The sequence below is a fragment of the Lemur catta genome, chromosome 23 (genome assembly GCF_020740605.2).
Source record: "Lemur catta isolate mLemCat1 chromosome 23, mLemCat1.pri, whole genome shotgun sequence".
NCBI lineage: Eukaryota > Metazoa > Chordata > Mammalia > Primates > Lemuridae > Lemur > Lemur catta.
This window is the reverse complement of record NC_059150.1, coordinates 9519241-9541892: the sequence shown is the minus strand read 5'-3', so window position 1 is coordinate 9541892 and position 22652 is coordinate 9519241. Positions and strand designations below refer to the sequence as shown.

At 35.5% G+C, this 22652-nt stretch overlaps 1 protein-coding gene across 1 annotated transcript in view; it reads right to left on the bottom strand.

The window, feature by feature from the left end:
• Positions 1–22652, bottom strand: part of SYT14 (synaptotagmin 14) — a 141507-nt gene that overhangs the window by 102848 nt on the left and 16007 nt on the right. The window lies entirely within an intron of this gene.

Here is a 22652-nt window from a genome sequence, read left to right as displayed (position 1 = left end):
AAACCTAAACATTCATTAGGTATGGAAAACCAAATAAATATTTAAACCATACTCAGACTTAATAATACTTAACATACTTATAATAATATATTTAAACCAAATGCTTAATATAAAAGCTCTGTCAAACATTCTTTGGCAAAAATTTTTCTTCAAGGACAGTCTTGATTGAGGCTTCCAGAATTACAATTCTAATGACGTTTAGACCGAGACAAACTTACTCTCCTGGAAAATATCCCTATAGCAAAGCACAGTCACTCTTTGAACAACAAATTAGGGTTCAATGCCTCAGAATTTTTCATTGCCTATTCAGTGTGTATGAATTCCTTCCAAATTACCTAAATAATAAATGGCACGGGCAATATCTAAGGCCACTTCTTGCTCTCCTTCACTTTTTCAATGATTCTTTGCTCTTCCTTTTCAGTAAGATCTTCATGTAAGAATCTATAAGTAAGTAAATCTATAAGTAAGATTTTGGAAATTCAACACCAACTGCCAGAAAATCTTCTAGTTAAAGCCAATCTGTGATGTCAATCACAGCATCAGATATGATTATTTCAGGATTTAGTTCAAACCCTGCAAAATTCTGATAAATACAAAGCAGTTTCTTTCTAATCTCTTAGAAACACAGCATCTTCTTCCTAAATTTTAATGTTAGGCCAACTAGTTCTCTTCCTGAAATAATCAAAACATCCTTTGCTCACTCTAAAAACAGCTTTTTTACCCTAAAACCTGATCCATTTTAAAGAGATACAGCCTTTGCTGAAAACGCTGAATTGTTCAAAGCACACAGATTTACTGTGTCTGAAAACATATGTATGCAATCAAACGTTCATCTATCTTACCAGCATATCATGTTTCCTTATCCAATAAACAAACATGTCCAGCATACTTTAGTTAGCGATGACAAGTGCTCAACATCGTATTGTGAATACAGCAATTGGAATGCTGCATTCCCAATGCATACAGAATAAAATATGTGGTGCTCTATTGCAAAGTGGTATCTTTCTACATTTTTTGTGGATATACTATCTGTATCAGATATAGTGAAAGCAAAAATATTTCAAATTTTAAAGAAAAATTACTCTAAAAGCTTCACAAAGAAGATACAATTCTCTACTTTCAGCCGCAGACAGAGTTACAGAACAACCACTGAATAAGCGTGGCAGTGCTGGAGCAGAATCAAGTGGGAACTGGTTTTTGAGTCTTGGTCCTTACATGTTGTAAATACAAATTTTAAGTCATTAAAGTAGGGGCTCATTTCAATAAGCAAGGTTTTATAAAGTAAGAAGTGATGTTACAAGTTAAGGGTCACCTGAAACCAAATCAGCATTAATCACATAGCTGAAGAAAGAATACGTCAATAAAAAAGAGAAAAGACAGGCAATGAAATTATGAAATTGAGAGAAGTAAAATTTGGTGCTGTACCATGACACATCTTTCAGTAGTGTCCATTTTATAGTTGGAGATCTAGGAAGGTATTATTATATAATTTAATGAACAAGAAAGATTTTTATATTTTAAATTGATAAAAATAAAAGACAATTTGCTGAAATTCAAAAAACAAAATACAAAACTTTCATTCTTTTAGCATGTGTCCTTGTGCTACCCAGAAGTGATAGGTCTGTTCTATTAATGGAAATGTCTGAGGAGTACTAACTGTAAAACAATTTATTCAATACATACTAAGCAATAGGAAGCTGAACAACACAATGTGGGCCCTGAACTCAGAAACTTAATAAAGTATTATAGGGGCACCTAATCCTGACTTGGGAGATCAGGGAAGATTCACTGGAGGAAGTAACTCCTAAACTGAAACATGAAGACTCTAGAATCTAGAAATATGAAGAATCTAATAAGAAAGAAGGGGGTAAAGAATCCTGAAGGCAATGTGGACTCAGTAAAGTATTTTAGGCATGAGAGTGACAAGATCACTCTGATGCAGAAATAAGGCTGGGAGTGGAGGAAGACTGGTAAGACACAGTTTAGTAAGTAACTGCAGTAACCCAGGCAAGGAATGAGGATGGCCTAGCTGCCAGCTGCCTCAAATGAAGAGGCTGGAACAGTCTACGGCCGTACCACCCTGAACACACCCAATCTCCTCTGACGAGGCTGGAATAAAGAGGTTGTTTCTGGAGCCTACCTTCTAGGCTGTCTCACACATACAAACTAGTAAATGTATATACACATACAGAGTGTCCTACAGTAATTTTTAAATGCTTTTTCTTTACTTACTCCATTAATGCTTCTATTTCCAATGATAAAGAGGCATTAGGTCACAATCGCCTAACAAAATACAAATTACTTATTGACTTTACGAATATATTTACAAAGGTAGCAGTCCATGCACATGCTTTACCAAACAATCTTCTTCCAACAAAGGTCATATGGATATTCAAGTAAATGAAATATAGACTGTGGGTTAAATGCCAAATGCTAATTACTTTTTAAAAACCATCATAGTGGTTACATGGGAAAATATTAGTACAAGTTATTAAAACACCAACTTTCAATTATCTAGAAAAAGATGTGACACCAAGGAGCAATCTTGATATCTCAGTGAAGCGTGTCAAGATAACTTATTTTGTTTTTGAAATAATGACTAGTTATGTAAACAAGGATAACATTTACAATGTCTACCGTTCTTGAATAAACCTCACAATTTCCTCTAATATGAAATTTCAGTCTAATCAACTAACTTACAGATGGCATTTAGATTCTAGATGAAGACTTGAAAACCCAACAAGTTATTAGGCTTCATGGTAAGCCATGCCTCCTAAGACATCCCTTAGGCATGCGCCAGTTTTGCTTTTTGGCCTTTTGCCAGCCTCTCCTGTTTATCATATTTGCCTTTACTGGTCTATGCCAAAGAGGCCGTTAAGAGTCACACTTCTCCCTAACTGAGTATTCTTTTTCTGGACGAGCAACTTGAAGTCAGGGAATAGTCACAGCTGTCTATGGGACTGAGTGATGAGATACATACATAGATCAAAGCATGTAAGACTGTATCCAAAACTCAATGACTCAGAATCAGCTTAAAGAGAACCACTCTATAGACCTGTGTTAATACCTTTACCAATGACTTCAGTGAAAGAACTGAGAATATGTTCGTTAATTGTGTAGATGGTCCTAGAAATACTAGGTTGGACATGATTGCTAATTTACTGAAAAAAAGAATATAGGGACCTCAATATATTAAAGAAATAATACATCAAAACAAAATGAAGTTCAATATGAATAAATTACAAGGTTACTATCCCACCAAAAGTCAAGCACTAAAAAATGTTAATGAAAACATTGGCTCAGTAAAATGTGTCAGGAAAAAATAGAAAATAATGATATAATACAAATCAAACATATTAGCATGTAATGTTTCTAATAGGTGAAAACTAAGCCTTCTATTATTCTATTAGATTCTGATTAAAGCAATTATGGTCTCTGATTTCAAAATAAAATTGAGAACACCTAGGTAAGGACAAATTTAGAGACTATTTCACAATAAGGAACAAGAAACAGAAGGAAACAAAGAAAAAGTATTTGTACATGAAATTAAGTTTATAAAGAAAAAAGTATTAAAAAAGAAAACTGATATTTGTAAGGCTTTGGCAATATTCAATGAATTTTAGAAAGGAAGGTAGCTTCCTAACCCTGCTAACGAGTGTAACGCAATGGTTTAAAGGGAGAAAGTTAAGAAGCACTGTCAAGCAACTGACTGGGCAGCAAGCAGCTTTGCAAAACAGCACTATCTTTGATGAGTTCCTCATTGTCTAATGTCTTGTCCTCACTTTTAGAAGTCCAAACACTTGTCTTTTCTCAGGGCCTAGAAGGCCTATATGAGGAAAAAAATGAATTTAGGCATAGAGGTAATCAAGCTATCTTTCAGATCCTGTTACGCAGTAGCCAGATTCAAATGGGAAAGGATATATGAACACCTTTTAAATTTTACACTGGAGAACACTCTCTTAGAAAAACAGAAATGTTAACAGAATGTCAAATCAGGACACACGTCTTCCTGGTATTAGAGAACCTGAAAAGCTGAAACGGTAATTAAAAGGTTGCTTGGCAAGCACAGAATAAAAACTAAAGGGAAGGAACTGCGATACCAGACATCAAGAATTATTTTAAAACTGGAGTAATTAAAACAAGGTGATACTGGCACAAGAATAGACAATAGACCAATAGGCCAGAAACACACATGTATACATGGCTTCTGATGTATGACAAAGTAGGGGAGGATCATGTCTTCAATACATTGTGCTTGGAAAATTGAGAATATAAGGGAAAAATAAATTAACACACAATCAATGCTAGATAGATTACAGATCTAAATGTAATGTATATGTAACACTTTTACCAGTAAATATTATAGGAAAAAAAAAGACTATTCTTCATGATCCCAGTGCATCATATTTCGGCCCCAGTGGCAGCAGTCCACAGCAGTCATGGCTAGGGTGGCAGAGCATGTCCTCAGGGTGCTTACAAATGTGTGGTGGCCCCACTGCTGGGAACTGCAGGCTCACTGCCAGTGGCTCACAGTTCAACCCTGATGGCAGCAGCCAGCAGCACCAGTGGCTGCAGGTGGGGATGTCAAAGGGCTCCAAGGATGTGGTAATGCAGAGGCTGCTGGGCCCCAGAGCAGGACAGAGTCTAGTGGAGGCTAGGCTCTCAAAATGCCGCCATGCTGTAGCTGCTTAGTTCTTGGGGATGTGAGTAATCCAGCATAAGCTCCCTCTCTGGAGCAATGCCTCTGTGTAGTCTCCATGCAGCCCCCTGTGTTAGTCTCCAGGCCCACAATGGTCAAGGGGCTCTCCCGTGGCAACAACTGCAGGAGTCCACAGTGCGAATGTGGACCACTGAAGATCTCTCATTTATCCTTTCCCCATGATGAGAATCTTCTCTGGGCTCCCAGCCAACTCTAACCAAGCAGGCTGCCTCGCTTCCCTCTCCTTCCTTGCCTTAGGTGTTTCCTGTCACTTCTTTGTTGAATTCCAGTGTTCTCTCTTAGATGACTTATTCAAAGTGTGATTATCTACTTGCTATTTTGGTTCTTTATGGGGGAGGCAAGTGCCAGGTGCCTCTAGTTAGCCATCTTGAAGCCCCTCCCATCAAAATTATAACTTATAAGTACCAAAGAACTACTTTAATAAAAGTACCAGGACCAGATGGATTTACAAAGAAGTTTTCAGATATGTTCTAGGACATAAGATGAAAAGCTTCCAAATTCACTTTTCAAAAGTAGCATAATTCTGGTATCAAAATCTGATAAAGGGAACACTACAAAAGAAACTACAAATTAGACGCAGAAAGCTCTAATATACTCAGAGTCAATGAGTAAATGTGTAAATCCAGTTGATAAAAGATTGATTACTAAGATTGACAAAGAAAAAGAGACAAGACTCAAGTTACCAATATCAAAGTAAATGTAGAATATCACTACATACCCTATCGACATCACAAGGATAATTTTAAAAATACTACAACCAACCTACATGCATAAATTTGACAACTTAGGTGAAATGGATCAATGCCTCAAAAGATATAAACTACCACAGCTCATCCAATATGAAGTAGATAATTTAAATGACCTAAAACTATTAATCTCCAAGCTGACATGGTTTTACTGGAGAATTCTAACAAATATTTAAGGAATTAACACCAATTCTACAGAATATTTTCCAGAAAATAGAAGAGGAGGAAATACTTCCCAAGCCACTTTATAATACTAGTATTGCCCTGATACCAAAACCGAAGATTTTTTAACAAAAGATAACAAGAATTTAAGAGAAACAGTCTTGAATGTGAATACTATCAGTGTAAATTGCTACAAATTTTATAGACAGCCTTAAGAATGAGGATATTCTTTGGCCCAGAGTCGATTTCCAGTAGTTTTGTGACAATATAAAACATTTTTCTTTCTAAAGAAGTATTCAGAGCATTTAAGACTTTTTAAATGTTTTGTACTCACTGCAGCACTATTAGTAACAGTACAATTAGTTATACATTTACAACTCCAGGAACAGCAAATTGGTTAATAAATAATAATAAATAAATGACAGTATGCCTATACAATCAAATGCTATATTATCATTAAACATCAGATAAACAATAAGAAAATAAAATGAAAAATGGTTAATAACGTCAGAAAATACTCATATTGTAACATTAGGTAAGTAAAACTTCAGAATACAAAACAATCTACAGAATGTGATCTCCATTTTGTTTCAATTTTATATATACAGTATGTACATAAAAAGGCTATATACTAATATTCCAAAATATTAATAGTTGTCACCTGTGCAAGATAAAATTACGTTTGTTGTATATTTTCAGAACACTTCTCTGCATTTACTAAATGTTTGATAAAGAGCCAGTATTATTATATGACCAGAAAAATACAATACATTTTATTTCATTAAAACAAAAAATCATATATATGTAAAAGATGGATCCTTATAAAAGGGAATATAGAACAATTGCCTAAATGAAGTCTGAGGAGCACTAGGTCAACAGGATGTTAATGTGGGATTAAATAAAAAGGAAAGGGGAGTTCCATGATGAAATGTGTTAAGGAAAATCGGGCTAAACCAAGATGAACAGTTTTCTTCAGTGCACGGCTTCTAGAGCCTTCAATATGCTAATTTTCTAACTTTAGCCGCCTCCATGACAGCCTCTGAGTGGTTCCAGAGAACAACTAAAAATCTGGAACAGCACTTGAAAATCCCCAATCTAATCCAATAATCTCACGTTTTAGATATATTTTGTAAAATGTACAAAGTGAGGGAGGGAGAGAGGGAGGAAGAAAGAATTCTGTTTACAATAAAACCGAGGTTCTACAAGGCACAATTTATAACTGTACATTGGAACTAGGATGAGGGAACAAGATCTACAAAAGATAGCAGATAGGAGGTTTGTAAATTTGACTTGTTTATTAAAATTGGATTTATATGCAAAATTTATATTGAATATACTTTAAAATATGCTAATTGCATATATATGACTTGAAAAATCAGCCATAGATGTAGCTGAATTCAAAAAACATAAATTGAAATGAAAGCAGACATACATCATAGTGTTTAAATAAACACCTTAAATTGGACATTGGAAGCAATAAAGATTTCACTGTTAAATTTAATCAGTATATACAAACAATACTAAATATATTTTCATATTAGCCATTAGATGGCACCATATATCTACTAGTTGTCATAACTATACTAAACTCTAATTCCCCCATATACTCAAAAGTATAAAATATATTTAACTTTCATGTAAATATAATACACATTATCTTTTATCATTGTTAAAATTTGAATGCTGTAAGCAACTTTCTGGAATGTTAAAACTCAAAATGAGTAATCTCATTCAGAAATCAAATGGAGTGTTCTAAGACAAATGTTCAAAAGTTAAATATTAGATGGCTAGAAAAATACCTTTTGTAAAGCTAAATCGAAGGTAAAAATAATTTTCTACTTTAATAATTTTTTTTACTTTTTTTCATTCATAAACCTATATTGTCTGGTTTCTACTTCTCAATGATCAAATTTCTGTCTCCTCTTCTTAGTTAAATTTCATCATATCTTGCTCTCTCAGTCAGGACTCTTATTTCCTGTGTAGTTTCGGAGTCTCCATCCTGAAATCTCTGCTCCAGATTTTTGTATAGTCTATTTAAATACCAAAAATGACCCCATTATGACAATCACTTTTTCCACTTCCAGTTAAGATAGAGTAACAAGGAACTGATTTGCCCCACCACACCTGAAAACACTAAAACAACAGACAACATATATGCAACAACGGCACTCAAGACATGTACATAGGCCATAAAGGCAGGGATCATTCAGAGAAAGAAAAAAAATGAGATGAGCAGCATGATTATGACTTTCCGAGCTTACTGCCTGGAGAAAGGGTGTAGTAAGCTTACCATACAGAGAGGGGTAACCCAAGTACAGCCCAGTGGTCTCCCTGAATTAAGGAGATAAAGCTGGAAGTATAAAGAAACCAAGAGAACTAAAGTCCACAAAATGGATAATAAAAAGCTGTGCAAAGAGAGAACTCCAGATTTCTGCAGTCACCCATGTTATGAAGTTGAGTACTTCTTAGCACATACATGTAAGGAAACAATCAGAGGCTGGGAAAAAAACTGCCTGAGAGGAGTAGAGGGAAGTGCAATCAAATCTTACACAGAGCAAGAAATAGTGACTATTCTCAAGATCTAGATTAAAAAAGATCTCAAACCTTATGGGGCACTGCCTATTGTACTGTGAAGGACCTTGCCTCAGGAAATTAACCTTACACTAAATGCAGGTCTTGTCCTTCCTAACAAAAGTGAAAAGCAAAACCAGAGGGAACAAACTGTTCCCAGGTAACTTAACCTATTTCAGAATAAAGCTCAAGAACTAGTCAAAATTATCCAACAGTCATAAAAGGAAACTTCACAATATTTTGCAGCCAACAAAAATATTACCAGGCATATAAAGAAGCAAAAAAAGAAAAAAGGAAAAAGAAAAGAAAAAGAAAAGGAGAAAAAACATCAATCAAAACTGACAGAAGGGTGATCAAATTAGTGGATAAGGGCACTAAGAGTTACTATGATGTCCTCCACGGGTTCAAGAAAGACTGAATGTGTTAAGATGAGACACAGAAATATATCTTTTTAAAAACCTAAATCAAACTTAGAAGGTAAAATCTATGATGTCTGAGATTTAAAAAAAAATACACTGAAAGAAACTAATGGCAGATTAGACACTGCAAAAGAAAATGTTAGTGAACTTGAAGACATATCAACAGAAAGCATCTGAACTAAAACACAGAAAGAAAAAAGCCTAAAAAAATGAACAAAGAATTAATAAACTGTGGGGCAACTTTAAGTGGACAAATATATGTGTAACTGGAGTCCAGAAAAAGAGGAAAGAAAGGGGAAATCAAGAAAACATTTCAGGAAATAATGGTCAAATGTTTTCCAAATTTAATGAAAACCACAAACCAAAAGCAGTTCAATAAACCCAAAGTATAAGAAAAATGAAGAAAACTACACAAAGGAACATTATACTCAAGGTTAGGCTTAAGGTTATAAAGATAAAATTTTTAAAGTAGCCAGAAAAAAATACAGATTATGTACAAAGGAAAAAAAATAAGCTTGACAAGAGATTATCAGAAATAATACAAGCTAGAAAAAAAGAAAAAAGTGGAACACTATCTTTAAAGTATTAAAAGGAGAAAATTAAACCGCTAATCTAGAATTTCTTATCAATAAAATTATCTGTAAAACAAAAGTGAAATTAAAGAAAAAAACTTTGAGACACACAAAAGTTGAAAGAATTCATCACCAGCAAACCTGCTGTAAGAAATGTTAAGGTCCTTCATGCAGAAAGAAAATGGTACCAGATGGAAAGCCAGATCTACAAAAAAAGCAATACAGAGTGCTAAAAAAGGTAAATGTGTAGGCAAATATTTTTTGTCTTACTGTTCAAATCGTGATATCTACAGAGCGATATCACAGAAAATGATAGAGTAGGAAGCCCCAAAGATTTGTCCCTCCACCGAAACAACCATTAAACTGGAAAAAAAAATCATCAGAATCAACTATTTCAAAACCCTGGACCCTGATCAGACAATTACAGCAACTAGGGACATGCTTGAGGAAGGCTGCTAACACTCAGTAAGAGAACAGTATGCACGAAATGACCACCATCCCCCATTCATCAGCCCTGCCGTGGCAGTGGGAACAGCAGCTCATGTTCCCAGAGTGGCTAGCTGGTGCTAGGACCAGCAGTAAGGACCTTGACCTCCAAAAATTGGGGGTTGTGCATTTTGGTCTTTTTGGCAACTCCCTGAAGGGCTGGTGCAGATGTTTGCTTTTGTTTAGGCAGTCTCTGGCAGTAGTGACTTCCCAGCAGCGGCTACTGAAGATTTAAAGACACGTACATCTTTGTTGTGTTTGGTTTTTCTGATCCAGACATTTAAAAAAACCTCTGAGAGGTCAATGACTGACCACAGATATAATAAAAAAGAAACTTCCGTGCCCACACACGAGAATGAATACAGACTTTTCAAAAATAGTCTAGACAAGTCACTAAATAGATGACTGCAGTGCTTACCAAAAACAAAACAAAACAAAACAAAACAGAAATCCCGAAGGAACGAGACAATCTGATTTCCACAGTTACAACAGTATAGTATTAAAAATGTTCAGATCTCAACAAAAAATTACAAAGCATACAAAGAAACAAGAAAGCATAGCCCATTCTCAGGAAAAAAAGAATTTCACAGAAACCACTCTGAGGAAGTCCAGAAATTAGAAGTACTAGTCAAAGATGTTAAATCAACTGTCTTAGGTATGTTCAATGAGCTAAAGTAAGTGTGGACAAAGAACCAAAGAAAATCAAGAGAACAATAAATGAATAGGGAATGTCAATAAAAAGACATAACTGTGGAATATCTAGACAATGGAATATTATTCAGCTCTAAAAAGAAATGAGCTATTCAGCTATGAAAAGACACAAAGAAACCTTAAATGCATATTACTAAGTGAAAGAAACCAATCTAAAAAGTCTACATACTGTATGATTCCAACTAGATGATACTGTGGAAAAGAAAAACCTATGGAGAGAGTAAAAAGATCAGTGCTTGCCAGGGGTTAGGGGGAGGCGGGGAAGGGATGAAGAAGTGGAGCACAGAGGATTTTCAGGGTAGTGAAACTACTCCATATGATACAACACTAGTGAACACATGTCATTATACATTTGTTAAAATCCTTAAAGTGTAGAACACCAGGAGTGAACCCTTGATGTGTCCATGTAGGTTCATCAGTTGTAACAAAAGTATCATCCTGGTGCTGGATGTTGATAATGGGTGAAGTTATGTATGTGTGGGGACAGAGGGTATATGGGAAATCTCTATACCTGCTATATACATTTTGCTGTGAACCTAAAACTGCTCTAAAGAAATTAAATCTTTAATTTTAGAAAAAGGAAAGAAAACTGCAGCAGTTATATTTATATCAGATAAAGTACATTTCAAAGTAAAGAACATTACCACAGATAAAAGAGTCACTTTATAATGATAAAGGGATCCATTCATCAGGAGGTCATAACAATTCTAAATGTTTCTATTAATAACAGAGTTTCAATATAGGGGAAACAATAAAAAATAGAATTGCAAAGAGCAGTATACCAATCCACAATCATCTTCAGAGGTTTCAGTACCTCCCTCTCAATAACTAATAGAGCAAGAACATAGAAAATAATTAAGGACCCGAAAAACTGGAACACTATCAACCAACTTGACATAACTGACATTTATAAAATACTCTACCCAACATAGTGCAATACACATTTTTTCCAGTGTACATTAAGATATTTACCCAGATATACCATATTTTGAGTCATAAAACAATTCTCAATAAATTTAAATGGATTCCAGTCATCTAAAGTATATTTTCTGACCACAATAGAATTAAATTAAATATCAAAATCAGAAATATATCTAGATGATACTCCCAAATTTGGGAACTAAATAATAGACTTCTAAATAACCAAACTACAGGTCAACAAAGAAATCAAAAGAGAAAGATGATAGCATTTTTAACTGCAAGAAAATGAAAACAACATATCAAAATATGTGGAATGTAGCTAAAACAGTACTGCAAAGGAAGTTTATAGTACTCAGTGCCTATTTTAGAAAACAAGGTCTCTGTCAATGACCTAAGATCAGGCCACATTCTAAACTGTCACATTCACATGAACTTGTGCACCAATGCAAGCACTTGACTGTGTTATTGTGTCTTACCATAGTACGGTCTCACCTGGTTGTTTACGTATTGAAATAGCTATCACTGCATTACAAATTCCTTTCCTTTTATTCCTGTTACATTATAGTTAGTTCAATATACTAATTTTTTTAATTTAGTGTGAAGGCAGGTTATATTATCTACGAATTTAATTTCAGAATTCTAGAGTGGGAATTACAAAATATTTGCTACTTGATAAAGTTGAAAAACATCTACCTTAAGAAACCAGAAAAAAAAGAGCAAAGAAAACCCTAAGTAAGCAGAAGAGATGAAATAATAAAGATAAGTCCAGAAACTGATGAACTAGAAAACAGACAAAACATGGAAAAATCAATGAAACAAAAACCTGGCTCTTAAAGAATACCAAAACTGATACACCTCTAGCTAGAATAATCACAGTAAAAAATAGAGAAGACAGGCCAGATCCCATACCCGCAGGACTCAATCTTTGCTTGGGGACGCAGAGGAAAGAACTGCGAACTAATCTTAGAAGGTGAGGGAGCCAACATGGGCAGAACTGAAAAGAGAGCGCCAACCCAGTCCCTCCCAACCTCTGAGGAGCTAGAGCCAGTCACAGGTCCCCAAAACAACACTGCAGCTTGCTCCTTCCAGCAAGCTCAACCTACTGACAGGAAGGTCAATTTCTACACTCATTTACAGCATTTACTGACTCAATCATATAGGACATGGATGATTCTTACCCACAAGTGACACCTACAGTCTCAGAGATTAAACTGGGCGTGTCATTATCTAAACAAAAGAAAATTCAAAAGAAAGAAGCAACAGCTACTCCAGATGAAAAGGAATCAGCAAAAGAACTCTGAAATATGAAAAATCACAGCAAAAGGACACCAACAAAAAGGAACATCAGCTCTCAAGCAATGGATACCAACCAAAATGAAAATATTGAGATGAAGGTAAAGAATTCCAAATGTAAATTATAAGGAAGTTAAATGAAATCCAAGAGAAAAAAGAAAACCAACTCAAAGAAACCAGAAAAACAATTCAGGAAATGAATGAAAAATTCACTAAAGAGATCAACATATTTAAAAAAAAAACAAAAACAAATAGAACTTCAGAACTGAAAAATTCATTTAAGGAAATAAAAACCACAGTGGACAGTTTTAAGAATAGACTAGACCATGCAGAAGAAAAAATCTCAGAGCTTCAAGACAACTGTTTTAAATTAAATCACTGAGTCAAAAATAAAGAAGGAATTAAGAGAAATGAACAAAGCCTACAAGAAATATGGAATTATGTAAATTGCCCAAATATAAGAATCATAGACATCCCTGAGGGTGAGGAAGAAAACGCACAAGACTGGAAAACCTACCTAAGGGAATAATTGAGAAAAACTTCCCTGCTAGAGATTGCTAGAGATTTAGACATCCAGGTACGGGAAACCCAATGAACACCTGGGAGATTCACTGCAAAGAGGCAATCACCAAAACACACAGTCATCTGACTGGCCAAAGTCAACACGAAGGAGGAACTCTTGTGAGCCGTGAGGCAAAAACATCAAGTAACTTACAAAGGAAAACCCATCCAGCTAATTGTAGACTTCTCAACTGAGACCTCACAAGGCAGAAAGGACTGGGGACCCATCTTAAGTTTTCTACAACAGAACAACTGTCAGGCTAGAATTTTATAACCTGCAAAACTAAGTTTCATATATGAAAGAGAAATAAAGACTTTTCCAGACAAGCAAACACTGAAGGAATGTGTCAATCCCAGACCTGTCCTGCAGGAAATACTCAGAACTGCAATATACATGGACCAGCACAACAGACACACACCAGGGTAAAACCACTCAAAAACTAAAGCTCAGATCTCATATAAAACAATAACACAAGAGGTAAAACAAAGCAATAAGGTACTATCCAACAGGATGAACAGAACAGCATCCTACAAATCAATTCTATCAATCAATGTGAATGGTCTGAACACCCTACTCAAGAGACATAGGCTGGCTGAATGAATGAAAAAATATAACTCAACTATCTGCTGTCTCCAGGAAACACATCTAATCCACAAGGACTCATATAGACTCAAGGTGAAGGGATGGAAAACAATACTCCATGCAAATAGAAACCAAAAGAAACCAAGTAGCCATTCTCATATCAGATAAAACTGACTTTAAATCAAAAACAGTAAAGAAAGACAAAGATGGTCACTGTATAATGGTAAAGGGAGCAATTCAACAAGAAGACATAACAATCCTAAATATTTATGCACCTAACATAGGAGCACCCAGATTCATGAAGCAAACCCTACTAGATCTAAGCAAAGAGATAAACAGCAGCTTCATAATTGCCAGAGACTTCAATACCCCACTGACAGAACTGGACAGATCATCCACAGAGAAAATAAACAAACACACACCGGACTTAAATGGGAGTCTAGAACAAATGGGCCTAACAGACATTTATAGAACATTTTAAACAAAAACTAGTGAATATACATTCTTCTCATAAACACATGGAACATTCTCCAAGATTGATCATGTCTTAGGCCACAAAACATGCCTCAACAAATTCAAAAAAATAGAAATCATACAATGTACCCTCTCAGACCACAGAGGAATAAAACTAGAAATCAACTCCAAGAGAAACACTCAATTCTATACAAAGTCATAGAAATTAAACAACCTGATGCTGAGTGATTATTGAGTCAATGACAAAACTAAGATGGAAAACAAAAGATTCCCCTTGAACTGAATGACAAAGGGGAGACAAGCTATCAAAATCTATGGGATTCAGCAAAAGGAGTCCTAAGGGGAAAATTCATAGCCTTAAATGCCTACATGAAAAAGACAGAAAGATCATCAACAATCTAATGACACGTCTCAAGGAAATAGAAGAGGAAGAGCAAGCCAAACCCAAAGCCAGCAGAAGAAAAGAAATAAGCTCAGAGCAGAACTAAACAAAATGGAAAACAAACAAAAAATACAAATAATCAATGAAACAAAAATCAGTTCTTTGAAAAGACAAAAAAAAATTGATAGACCTCTTACTAGATTAACCAGGAATAGAAGAAAAAGGACCCAAATAAGCTCAATCAGAATTGAAAAAGGAGATATTACAACTGATACCAAAGAAATATAAAACATCATGTGAATGCTATCAAAATCTCTAGGCACATTAACTTGAAAATGTAGAGGAAATGGACAAATTCCTGGGTTTTAGGATTAAATAACTTGAGAGAGAAAACAAAACTAAATTGGTGACAGGACATTCTGTAAAATGGCTGGACCCATTCACACTGAATGAATCTACGGTGGTTGGTATGTATGACACCAATTCTGTCAAGACAATCTTAGGAATCCATCCCCATTCCTCTTCAATGAAGGATAAAAAAGGATTTTTTTTTTTCTTACACTCTGGGCATCTCAAGTATAGATCAGTGAAACATCTATCTCTAGCAAAATAATGCCTAGACCACTCACTTCTCTTGGACCAACAGCTGGGCAGAAAAACACATTCCAGTCCTTCTGTTCTAGTACCAATAAATGAACTTCTATTCTGTTTCAATGTGAGTTATTAAAGAGCACATAATTCAGTTAAATAATGCAAATGGGTTAGGAAAACCTGAAATAGGCTTTAAATTTCTGAAGTTGGTCTACAAACATCATTCTGCAAAACACCTTAGTTTTTTTAGGTCATTAAATTTGAAATGTCTGATTTCAAATCAAAAGTTTAGTTTATTATATCTCAAACAAGAAGCAGTACACTTAATCAAAGTATGAGCCAAAACTATTCGTACAGTTTTACCACCTTAACGGTAGGTTGTTTATGCCAGCAGTGAAGAAGCCTGGAGAGTGAGTGGCAATGAAATAGCAAAAGGCGTTTTCCACAGCTTGTTGAGAATTAAATATCATTTCCTTGCAAGAAGTTATCCAAGGCCCAGAAGAAGTGCTAGACAGTTGGTGCAAGGTTTGGTGAGTAAGGTGGATGACAGAGAACTTCCAAGTCCAGCCTCTGTAGTTTGAGCAGTGTCGTTTGTGCGACATGTGGTTGAATGTTGTCTTGCAAGAGGATCGGCCTGTCTCCATTGACCAATCTGGGCTGCTTAAGTGCAAGCATCCCCATCATTTCATCCAACTGGCTGCAGTAGACATACACTGTAATCAACTGACAGGTTTCATGAAGTTGTAGTGGATAATACCAGCGCTGGACTATCAGACAGACACCATTAGCTTTTTTTGATGAATATTTGGTTTTGGACTGTGTTTTGGCACTTCATCTTTATCCAACCGTTGTGTCAAACACTTGCGATTGTCAAAAAGAATCCATTTTTCATCACACATAACAATATGGTGTAGAAATCATTTGCCTTTATGTTGTGACAGCAAAGAAAGGTAAGCTTCAAGACGATTTCTCGTCTGACGCTCATTTAGTTCATGCAGAACCCATCTATCCAGTTTCTTTACCTTGCTGATTTGTTTCAAATGGTCCAATATTGTTGGAATAGTAAGGTCAAACCTTGCTGCTAATTCATGCATAGGCTGAGATGGATTCGCTTCCACAACAGCTTTCAGCTGATCGCTATCCACCTTGGTCTCAGGTCGCCTACGTGGCTCATTTTCAAGATTAAAATCACCAGAAAGGAACTTCTCAAACCACTGATATACTGTGTGTTTATTAGCCACATCCTTCCCAAACACTTTATTGATATATTGAGCTCAATATATTCAAAAATAACACAAATTTTTGACTTATCCATGGTTTCACAAAAATTGCTCTAAAAAAATTTGAACAAGCCAGACCATGTGCTTGAAAGAATGAGGATGTATCTTTACAATAAAAATAAAACAAAAAGTGTCAAAGTGAAATGTCAGAAATATCAACTGTCTAACTTAGCGTTTAAGGAAATTGGACATTTCATACTTAACCCAATATATTCACAAAACTCTAATATAGCTATAAGAAAAAGAAATAAGGGAAGAGAGAAAATGATACTTTTAGACACGAGTATTTCAGAGAAAGGCAGAACTTAGTGAGGTACAGGACTGGCTCTCACATAGCCTTCATTACCCAATTTGCTCTCCATTTTTATTGGGATTACTCCGGATTCTTGTCCTCCTATGACCTTTATAATAAGAGTCTTTCCCCATATCTCTTGAACTTCACTCCCCTTCAAATGCTGAGGGTCTACTTTACTCAGTTTATCTATATCTATATATATATGCCATCATTTAAGTGAATTATTGAAATATTTTAGAAGGCTAATGTTATTAACTCAGTAGGCAGTTCTCATACATTCAAAATCCTGTATGTCAAATCACTGAAAGAATGAACAATAGAAACAATCAGAATGTGCCTTTCAGAATTCTTAGTGTTATATTAACTTACAGCAGCCTCGATTTAGACCATAAAGCTGAAAATAACAAGCATGAGTCAATGCAGTAGGCTCTTTCCCTCTGGGTGCACATAAGCCTCTCATTAAGAAGTTCAAGGAAGCTGAGAATGAATTGAAGAAAATATAGCTCCATGATTTCTACCTTCTATTAAATTGTAAATGAAGGTGTCATTTTAATTATAGTAACTAAAGCCCTATTCTTTGCTACCATCAAGGCTCTATAAATTTACAACCTAATTGAAATTTCCTGAGTCAGGGGGAAAAAAAGCTTAAAATGAACTCCAACAGAGCAGTTACAAAAGTCTATTGGTCCCTCAATTCAAAAATATCTCTTATTAGTACTGTCTAGAAGTTACTGAGCTATATCAAATGGAAAGATATCTACCTACCCTAAGAATCATAAAAAGTGAAAATAGAATACAATAGAAAACTATAATACAACTCTAGATATTTTTAAAATAAATTCAACCTAAATTACATTACATACTGTTCAGTCACAACAAAGAAATAAAGAGGAGGAATAAGACATAATTAAGATTTTTACATAATTTTTAGTATTTCATGTTTGTATGTTGATCTAATGATAGCAGAAGAATGATTTTACTGGATTTGCATAGAAATTGAGCATGGAGGTCTGCTTATATGCCAATACCCAAAGATAAGTGGTCAGAATTTTTCATACTAAGAGCTACTTCCCTGTTCAGAGATCAGCAGACTGCTTCCTATATATATATAGGAGGCAGTTTATCTCTCTCTCTATATATATATGCCATCATTTAAGTGAATTATTGAAATATTTTAGAAGGATAATGTTATTAACTCACTAGGCAGTTCTCATACATTCAAAATCCTGTATGTCAAATCACTGAAAGAATGAACAACAGAAACAATCAGAATGTGCCTTCCAGAATTCATACATCTAGAATACATCTGATCCATCTCTAAGAGCCTACAAATTCTAAGATTGTCCCTACCTTCTTCAATAAGATAATAATTATACATTATTATACCATTTACTGGCTACAAAGGCTTTCATATATTTTATTTCATTTTGTCCTAATAGAAGTCTTGTGAGATTAGTAAAGATAGCATTAATAATATTACTATTTTACATATGGAGAAATTGAGACTCAAAGAATTTAGTGACTTAGTTACCCAGCCTGAATGAAGCAAACTGGGAAATTTAATCCATGTCTCCCAATTCCAAATCCTGTACTCTTTCTACTAAAACTAGAAAGAAGAAAAGGTACTTTTTTGTTTTTCTATTCTGGATAATTAGAACTATAAAAAGTACAAAAGTAAAGCTTGGTCACTAAGCAAAAAATTCCTACCCTACCCTAGCCCCCCCAAAAGTCAGAATATAGTTCTATACTTTTACACATTCTATATGAAAATTATTACCTACATTTCAGATACTTTCCTAATAGTTTCCCCAAAATAGATAACTAAAACACCACCAAAAGAGGGAAGAGCCAGGATGCATCTGACGGGAAAGAGAAAGAACAAGAATAAATCTTTCCACCCAGCTGAAAGGGAGAATCTGAGGGCATAGACAATAGAAGATGAAAACCTAACTGGATTTCCATTCATCCACAAAGGAATAGCAGCTAACTCAAAGGAAAAAGGATAGCACACACAGAAACACTCCTTTAACTGCCAAAAGCTCAGAAAAGCAGCACCAAGTTCAGCCTCTCGCCCAGCTCTACTAACTGTAATCTTCTAACTATTGTGTCCAAATTCTCCTCATCTCTCACATCTTGTACTCTTACATTATAAATATATTATCCTAATACAGTTGTGTGTTAGGATAAGAAACCATTGCTGACTAGTAGCAGTCCATAGCCTATTAGGGACCAGCTGCAGAGCTGCGACACCCTCCCACAACCCATGGAAAAATTATCTTCCATGAAATTTAGGAAGGGGGGGAGAGACACAGCAGAAGGTGAGACTTATAACCACTTTCCTCCTCCCCATCACTTGCATCACTGCCTGAGCTCTGCCTCCCTCCTCCCCACCTCACTCACCCCCGCCCCGGTACTGGTCTCTGGAAAAATTGTCTTCCATGAAGCTGGTCCATGGTGCCAAAACAGCTGGGGCATAGACCTCTACAACTGGCTCCCTGCCTGCCACAGCTACCTTCTGCATGACACTGGAACTGAAAAACTCCTACCATCTCTTCCACCAAAGAGTAAAAGGTTACTAGAGGGCAGAAGACACAATAAAGTGGCCATAAAAGCCAAATTAAAAAAAAGAAAAGCCAGCTCCCACCTGCAATTCTAAGGACTTAGAGGTTGTTGAGAAAGGGATGGGACAGTTCCAATATCGCACAACCAGTAAGACCACATTATTAATATGGCCTTTCTCTTCAGACATTTGCCTCCTTTATTCACCCCACAAATTTATGTTGTTTTGAGCACCAAAGTTGTAATTTGTTACAGCAGCTATAGGAAACTAATACCGATTTTGGTATTTGGAAGTGCAGTGCTGCTGTAATAAATACCTAAAAATGTAGAAGTAGTTTTGGAATTGGATAATGGGTAGAAGCTTGAAGAATTTCGAGGCACACAATTTAAAAAGCCTAAATATCCTTGAATAGACTTTCAGTAGAAATATGGATGTTAATGAATGACTCTGCTAGTGAGGAATAAGAAGGAAATCAGAAACATGGTACAGAAAACTTACATCATCTTAAATCTAGAATACCTAAATCATCATAAACAGACCACTGGTAGAAATATGGATGTTAAAGGTAGAAATGTAGATGTTATAAGCTGCTGGGAATGGCTCAGAAGGAAATGAGGAACATGTTATTGGAAACTTGAGGAAAGGGGATCCTTGTAATATGGTGGCAGAATGCGTAGCTGAACTGTAAACAATGAACTTGGATGTCTAACTGAGATTTCCAAAAAAGTATTAATGGCGCAGCCTGGTTTCTCCATGCTTCTTATAGTAAAATGTGAGAGAAAGACAAATTGAGGAGGAAAACTTTTAAGCAAAAAGGAAATAGGACCTGATGACTTGGAAAATCCTCAGCCTATACCAATTGTAAATGATGCTACAATTATAATAGAAGATTCGCTGTCAAGAAAGCATGCTCTGGAGCAAAAGTCAAGGGCATGGCTCAACAATATTTTGCTAGTGCCTCAAAATGAACAGTCTTCAGGGACACAGAAGGCTGTTTGAAAAGATTAGAATGTGACTCACAGATCCCCTTAGCTATTTTCACAGAAGCCAGAAATAGAGATAGGATTACCTAGGAAAGACCTGTGGAGGAGTCTCTTGTCTAATGGAATGAATCTCTACTCACAAGGATTTTGAGAATGTTACACTAGCTCGGATTGAAAAGGCCAAGAGACAACGAGATGAAAGAAAGCTTTTTGGACTACCAAAAGTCTACCTGCAGAAAACAGGCTGATAAACTACTCAGATGCAAATATGCACATCTTTCATGAAAAAGGAAGAATGACTCAAGAGCAAAGTCTTAAACCCAGAGGGTTGAGCCTCAGGCCTCAGGGCCAAGAGCCACAGAGTATTATTTGCCAGCTTTGAAACCTAATAGATTTTGCCTACTTGAATTTTAAAATTGCTTAGGACCAGTGACTCCTTTCTTCCACTTTCTCACTTTCGCAACAGGAATGTCTGTAACTATTATCCTGTCCTATCCTCTACCTGGGAGTAGGTAACTTGTTTTCTAGTTTCACAGGTCCACAAGTAGAAAGAAATTTTGAACTACGATAAATCATACTCAGGAGTTTTACCCATGTAAATGGGTAAATGTAGATAATTTAGATTATGAGACCTTTGAGTTGATGATATTTAGATGACATTTTGGGATCTAAGTTGATCCTTTGTAGATCAGGTTAAGACACTTTGATTTTATTTCAGGTATAATGGGAATCCACAGAAGAATTTCAGCCAGCAAAGTGATATGGACTGATTTACATTTTTTAAAAAAATCACTAATACCTACAAAGGAGATAAGAATGGAAGTAGGGAAACTAGTTAGAAAACTATTACAGAGATCTAGGCAAAAAAAGAGACTCAGACTACAACAAAAGAAGCAGGATGGAAAAAAGAGAGTGGATTCAAAATGTATTTTACAAGTAGAACTGACAGAACTTAATAAATTAAATATGGGCAATAAGAGAATGAGAGAAATACAGGATGATTCTTAAGTTAGGACTTGAGCAACTGGGTAGATAGTGCTATTTACTAGCTGAGATGGGGAAGATTGAGGAGGGTACAGGCTCAATTGAGAAAATAAAGACTTGCATTTTAGTCATGTCAAGTTGTCATCCTAATAGACATCCAGATAGAAACATCAAGCAAGTAGTTTGAAAAAAGATCAGGAAGCATTTAAAACAACAGAACTAGGTAAAATCAAACAGAGGAAAAAGAAGAAAAAAATTAAGTCCAGGACCAAACCCCAGCACATTCCATATTCAGAGGTCTGACAGACGAGAGAAGCCAGATAAGGAGACAGAGAAGGAACAATCAAACAGATAAAAAGAAACTGAGTGTGACGTCAGAGATGTCATTTTATTAGAATCGTTGATACTAATTATAATTATTCTACTTTACATACCCTTCATATGCTCTACTCGATGAAAGTCTGGCTTAAAATGCAAAAGCTTTAGCTCTGAGAATTAATTCTGAGAATATTCAAGTACTTTTAAAACATCCACTAGAAGAGGACACTGTACTGAACGCTCACAGGATACAAAGATAAACGGAGCTTCAGACACTTTTCCCTGACATGGCTACCGTGCGAATAAATATTTTTAAAATTTTAATCACGGAATTAAAATTCTACAGAAAAATGGAAGGAAGTTAAAAAGGAGACTAACAGAGAAATCTGGGCAAAGAATACTGTGAGAACCACCTGGATAGGAATGGAGATAGAAACAAAGAATAGCAATTACAGCCTTAATAAAAGGTGTATGCAGATCACCATCTAGCCTAATCTACACTGTTTTCTCCATTGTAGCTTTCTGCTCCCAAGGCAGCCACAAAAGACCCTCTGCACATTTTACTTTTCTTCCTTCTAGCTGTCTCTATTCTTGTCTTGATACTCTCTTCACCTGACCACAGCTTCTGATTCCAACTAATCCGTACAGAATTTTTTGCTGTCCCATCAAATAAAAAGTTTTTTTTTAAAGTTTTAGTAGGACTAGGTAACAGCTGTAAAATTACTTAAAACACTTTTAGTAATTCTGGATTAATATGTCAGAAGACTAAAAATATTTGCATAGAGAAAGAAAACATATAAATTTGTCCCCTTCCCCGAATTTTAGGTAAGAAGCACAAATCAACAATGGTTATAATGTAAGAATCAAAATCCTTAATTTGCCATTTCAGGGAACTGACTTTAATTTCCTCCTTTGTAGTACCAGAGGAAAGATCTATAGATAAGCTACACTTTAATAAAGGCAGATTGTTTTTAAATGAACAGCAATTATAGGCAGTGATTCAGAGATAAACTAGTATGACTATGTCAATAGTAGTCACC